This window comes from Acanthochromis polyacanthus, chromosome 6 (genome assembly GCF_021347895.1).
Source record: "Acanthochromis polyacanthus isolate Apoly-LR-REF ecotype Palm Island chromosome 6, KAUST_Apoly_ChrSc, whole genome shotgun sequence".
Taxonomy (NCBI): Eukaryota; Metazoa; Chordata; class Actinopteri; family Pomacentridae; genus Acanthochromis; species Acanthochromis polyacanthus.
Window position 1 is genome coordinate 5,269,144 of NC_067118.1, and position 6,373 is coordinate 5,275,516.

A 6,373-nucleotide genomic window follows, 5' to 3' on the forward strand; every position below is an offset into this window, starting at 1 on the left:
GTCCAGATGTGATGAACATGATCAGTCAGTGTCGATCAGTTGTTCAGTTCTTCAGATCTTCTCATTAGAACATCTCATTATTCTGAATGTTCCATTTATTTATTCCAAACATAACATGTCAGCTGTGTTTAGTCTCAGATGTTCTTGAGCCGTTTCAAATGCTGTGAAAATGTCAGTCACAAATTTTCTCCTTCATCCTTTACATACAGTTAGAGGTGAGATCACTGAGCTAAAGACATCAGCTTTTTCTGTTGGAGGACTTTTTATTTGGTTTTGACATTTAGGTCCTGAAATGTAAAATAAATTAATGGAAGTGACTGATGAAGCTGGCCGTATGGAAAGAACATTTAAAGAGGGTTTGACGTTAACTTCATGCAAATGAAGTCGACGTTCCATTGTACTGACTCACGTCAAACTCTATCAGTAACGTTCATCACAACAACATCTTTGGATGAGCTAATCTATGCAGAGCTCTGCTAATCCGAAGGCAAAGTACTTTAAAACAGCAGAAGTCTGTCCATGTAGTGGTGCAGGTCATTTTTCTAAGGTCAGATGATAGGCTGTATTGGGTGAACGAGATTGTGTTCGACATGAACTCTGCTTTATAAGATATATCTATTGCTAATTAGTACCCAAAAAAGTTTCTACTCACCGTTTGCAGTCATTTTTTAATAATTAGTGTTTTTGTGTCCGTCTTTTTTTTTACTGTGGCGTAGTGATATTTACACGGGCGGACGAGGATTTGCAGTGCGTGCAGTGCTTTTTGGTCACGTGGACCAATAGGAGCCGGTTCTCTTGCTGTGGTATCAGATCAAAACAACATGGCGTCGACTGTATCTACCACAGATACGAGGAAAGATGACGAAAAGAAAAGAAAGACAAGGAAACCGCCTTCAAAAGTTACTAAAAAAAAAGGATCGAAACGATGCTATATGCATCTCACAGATGTCCAGGGCGAAGACTTGCAGGACTTTACACGGAAACGGTGGGAAACTTACACAACCTGCGTTTAGGCTGTATTGGGACCATGGAAAAAGTGCCTAGAAAGTGAATTTCGCTCCACTGCGCTGGATCTATGTGTTCAATGCATTTTTTCATAGACAATACCCTTCTCGACTCTGGGTTAAAAGTTCTACTCAGAATATTTGTCTGAACTTTGTCACCAGCCAGAAATGTATCTTTATGAGAATACCCAAAAAACGAAAATCTGGTGCTGCTGTTTTTGCTTGTTTTAAGTGCTATGTTAATTCTGGCAACACAAAATCTTTATCAAATGTCATCAACACATCTACCAAACATTTGAAACAAGTATTGGTGCCTTAGTGTACACATAGGTGAATTCAGAGTGAGAAATGTAGCTAATTTCTTGAAGGAAACGCTTCAACTTAAATGATTTGCACCCAGCACAATGAAATATATAGTACATTTAGCTAAAAGCTTACTGTATGTGTCATATATTAAAAATATCACAACCTACTGTGTAATGAAAGATATAAAATAAAAAATGCACACCATGGCCATAAATGGCTGAAAATCAACCGAATTGCTACCACGCCCTCCTAAATCGGAAAAATGGCAAAAATGGAATAAGACAAAAAAATAAATGCACAAAAGGTCAGAGTCATTCACAAGTATGGTATAAAACATTTATTCAAATACGACTGTGTCTCTGAATATGAAAATATAGATTAATACACATACAAATACGTTGCAGACTCTCATCCATAAGTTTGTGTGCCCTCATGCTGCGGTTATACTGATGACCACTGATCACCCCAGTGATGGATCCTGGGGCATCAACTTCTGACTCAATGAGTAAATCTTGCAATCCTGCATCACCAAACCTTTTTCCTAAAATACCTAGGAAAGACATGCATGTATGAAACTCACCTAGTCGAATCACTAGCCGCTTCATGAAATCGTCATTTTTCCAGCGGATTTGTTGAGCTTTGGCATATATAGCTTGGTCAAAAATTAATACCTGGTCCAGTTCTAGCTGATCAGCAACTGCAACACTTCTCTTCAGAATTGTGTTAACAGTTGACATCTCTGTAGGTGAAGCCTCAATGACTGGAAGATAATACAATGCTGACTTTTGCAAAGTCGCATTACATTGAAGCATTGCATGGAAACCTGTCCAGCTTGGCACTGTGCATGCTTCAGCATCTGCATACTTCAATAAAACATATGCCAGTTCACTTCTGGCAGCCAACACAGTATTCAACCTGTATGTTTCTGCCTGCAATGGAACACTTTCCTTGTGAGACAAGCTCTGTGGCCCTTGTCTTTTAGACTGTTGGTAGTGTTCTACAGGGATGCTCGGGGGTGCTTTGAATGTGTAAACTGCTTTCTGTAGCGGCAGTCTGTCTGATCCTGACTCATTTCAGTGACAGAACTTTGTAGGATAATGCCATTTGTATGGTGAGTGGTTCCACCACCAGACAATGTCTCCTCCCCAAAATCAATGTTGTCCCACACCAGTATTGTAGGCACCTTTTTTGAGAAACCCTTTGGGATTTTGGCTATATTCTCTAGCGGTTGTAGTTCAGCTAGGCTAGTGTCTAGACTGAGTACTGTGTTCCATGAAGCACAATGTCCTAGTCTACTCAGCAATGACAAAAGATGATCCTGTTAAATGGCGTACAGTTAGCCCAAGGCACAATGACTTTGGTGTCTGCTTTCGACCTTTAGATGCAAGGTAAACAATGTCCTGACAAACGGATGGAACTTTGAGCCTAACATCATCGGGAATATCGACATAACCCACTCCTGTTGTCTCATCTGATGCCCCTATAATCCATGCAATTAGATTATATAGTTCTTCTGGCACAACAGATTGAGCATCAGACACATTTAAATTGTCAGCGGTGGGAGGCCAGGGGCATGTCATACCTGGAGAGTCCCTGAGAACCCTCTTTAAGATCAAGCCTGCACTGTACAGTGTCCTTGTGACATCAGTAGTATTCTGTCCAGATGTTGTGCTAGCCATGTGTTCACTGTCACTTTCAGTTTGGCTTTCAGCTTGGCTTACCTCAGTGGACTCAGTAGATGTACCTGACTGTGGAGGTATCTTTTGTAATAGTCTATCAGCTGACAGTGTCTCAACAAAAACAAGTTCACTGATGTTTCTCTTGGCAGGGCAGTGGAAAGTGAGCTGTGGGAAGTCACGGTCAGCCGCCTCTTCAGTAGATCCTGCCTGAAACACAAAAAATATGGGGAAAGATGAGTATGTGTGTGAACATGCGCGTGTGTGTTTACATAAACATACGCACATACCCTTTTTGTGAGAATAAGTCAATAACAATTAACCCTGTAGTATTTACTTTTTTGTTTACAAGAACCGTGAGAGAGACACACGATATTTCGGTTACCTGTATTCTGAAGCATCAAGACCCTCTTGATTCTTCACTATGTCCACAAATGTCTTTCTTAGCTTGTCCATTCGCAGCACTTCCTGGTCAACTATAATCCTTTGACGGATGACAGTCTCACAGAAGAAATTGTAGCTGTCAGTGAATGGTGTTTCAGTTCTGAAAAACACGCACACACACACACACAAACCATGTGTAAACTGTTGCAGCCATGTCATATTTACATAATCATCCAATCAAGATTATCTAAGCCTGTCTATTCCACCAATTTTTCCTGAATAAAATTATCAAATAAGTTTTCGGAACTACAGTTAAACTAAAGACTATGTTGTTTGTCAATGCCTCATTTTGAAATGTACAATGTGTAATGAAATGTTAATGCATCGTAATAACTCACGCTTCATCTGGGGTTGCAGTACTTGTTTCCATAGGCCTTGACAAAAACTTTGTGTACTGTGCGTAACAGGTCCTGTGGTACCGCACCTCCAGGGCCACACAGTCTTTTTCTTTAATGTGCAAAAGCACGCTGGTGTCCTCCTTCAGCTCAACAGCCTTCTGCAACCGGAGAAAGCTACTGTCTAACGCAGGTTGTGTAAGTTTCCCACCGTTTCCGTGTAAAGTCCTGCAAGTCTTCGCCCTGGACATCTGTGAGATGCATATAGCATCGTTTCGATCCTTTTTTAGTAACTTTTGAAGGCGGTTTCCTTGTCTTTCTTTACTTTTCGTCATCTTTCCTCGTATCTGTGGTAGATACAGTCGACGCCATGTTGTTTTGATCTGATACCACAGCAACAGAACTCGGCTCCTATTGGTCCACGTGACCAAAAACCGCTACATGCACTGCAAATCCTAGTCCGCCCGTGTAAATATCACGACGCCACAGTATAAAAAAGACTGACACAAAAACGCTAATTATTAAAAAATGACTGGAAACGGTGAGTAGAAACTTTTTTTGGGTACTAATTAGCAATAGATATATCTTATAAAGCAGAGTTCATGTAGATCTACATGAGTGGAACGAAATTCACTTTCTAGGCACTTTTTCCATGGTCCCAATACAGCCTATGAAGTCACTAAGTCATTCTGCCATTTTGCTGACAGCATCAACTGCTTTGGGGTCTAAATGATGATGGTGATGAAAGGATGCAGTTGTTGTGCAGCAGCTGGATCCAGGCAGCAGGTGTATTAGAGGTGGTGGAGCCTCAGGCTGGATGCTACAATTAAGGTGAAGTCAGTAGAGCTCATGGTCCCACTGGACTTTTTAAAGTGTTTCAAAAGGAGGATTTGCTGGATGCACAGAAGAAAGTAGTTCCAGCAGCAGGAATGTGAATGTCCTGTTTCCAACCTGTCAGACTGAAATCCATCAGCAGAAAGTTTCTCTAGAGTGACATGTTTTAGTCTGTATTTGATTTTGAACTGACTCAGGCAGACTGAGGTTTGTTTTAGAGAGATGACTCTGTTTGACATTGAGAACCTTACTGAAGTCAAAGTACATCTAGATAAGACATCCCCGACTATTCAGTTAACATCTCTAATTATCAGAAATAAACATCAACATAATTCACTACTTAACATTTGTCTCTCTATTAATGACCAATAATACTGACAGTCAGATAACAGATGTGAGTAATAGTCTGTACTGTTTATTTCAGAATATACTGCAGAGGTTCTGGTCCAGGTTTTATCACAGCATCATTTCATCACAAAATGTTGAGTATTTGACAGTTTTCACTGAAGTTCTTTTACATGAGGAGCTTCTGAAAGTTGTTTTATATGATCAGACAAACAGCTTTTAGCTGATTATTCTCACTCTTCTTTAGAGTTTAGAATAGCATCTGTATTATCTCTGATGTTAAATATTATCAGCTGTTTATGAAGTTTTCTTGAATTTCTCTGTATTTCTTCTCTTTGTAAATTTTGTCTGTTGACAGACCGCAAAATGTGTTGAACTGAATCATGGAGCATTTTATTGACCTGAACTCAGCTGTTGATTTTCTAGAGGGAAGTGGTGTTCCAGAATCCAGATGTGACATCTTTCCTGATGTTCAGTTCCTCAGAGAGAAACTCTGGTGTTTTGTGTCTTGTTGCTGCAGAGAAGAGTGGTATCAGGAATGCTCAGAGGTGTGAATATATCAGAGCAGAATGGTAGAAGTCAGACTGTTTCCAGAGATCTGATTCACACAAAGCTCAGAGTTAGGGCTGCACAATTAATCGCATTTTGGTCGCGATCACGATTTTGGCTGTCACAATTAAATTAACCTGATCGTTGGTGATATTTCAGCCCGATCTCACGAGGATTCGTGAAACTGTCACGTAAGTTTTAGTTTCGGTTTCGTGCGCACCAACACGATTTCGTCATGTTTTTCGTGCCGCTCACCACGAAATGCGCACCAATGTATTTTAAACGGCGGACTTTTCGTGCCACCCAGAACGTATTTCAAACGAATGTGTGTATTATATTTTTAATGTAAAACCATGGCGAATCCAACGCTATATTTTGCATGACATCGTCCCTAACCATAACCCTAACCATAACCATAACCCGGTGGTACACTTACCTTTTTTTTTTTTTTTTTTTTTTTTTTTTTTTTTCCCCAATTTGCATAGGAATTTCAAGAATGTCCGGCGGCGGCGGCCGCAAACGCGATCACACAAGCAGTATACGCCGATGGACAGCTTAGATCGTCATGAATCCGCTGGTATAAACCACTTTCAGCTGTGATTACCACAGCGGGTTTCGTTGTGAGCAACACGAAAAACATTTCGTGGTGAGCGCACGAAAAACATGACGAAATCGTGTTGGTGCGCACGAAAAAGAAACAAAAAATTTACGTAACAGTTTCACGAATCCCCGTGAGACCGTGTTGGATATTTACATTTAAAATGTGGGCTCTGGTGCATATCTTATCAAGCGCCTTGTCAACAGTAGTCAGCCAACCACCAGGAGGCGAACACATGGTTAAGGCTTCATTAAGCCTGCCTAAATAACAAGCGAGCGCCCC

The 6,373-nt window shown here is 40.6% G+C and overlaps 1 long non-coding RNA gene across 1 annotated transcript; it reads right to left on the reverse strand.

Annotated features, from left to right (window-relative positions):
• Window positions 1–2,792: 2,792 nt before the first annotated feature.
• LOC127534533 (uncharacterized) lies at window positions 2,793–4,145 on the reverse strand. The gene is made up of 3 exons (XR_007942687.1): window positions 3,769–4,145; window positions 3,372–3,530; window positions 2,793–3,196 (listed from the first exon to the last, which is right to left on the reverse strand). It is a non-coding gene; the product is annotated as an uncharacterized LOC127534533 (long non-coding RNA).
• Window positions 4,146–6,373: the final 2,228 nt, after the last annotated feature.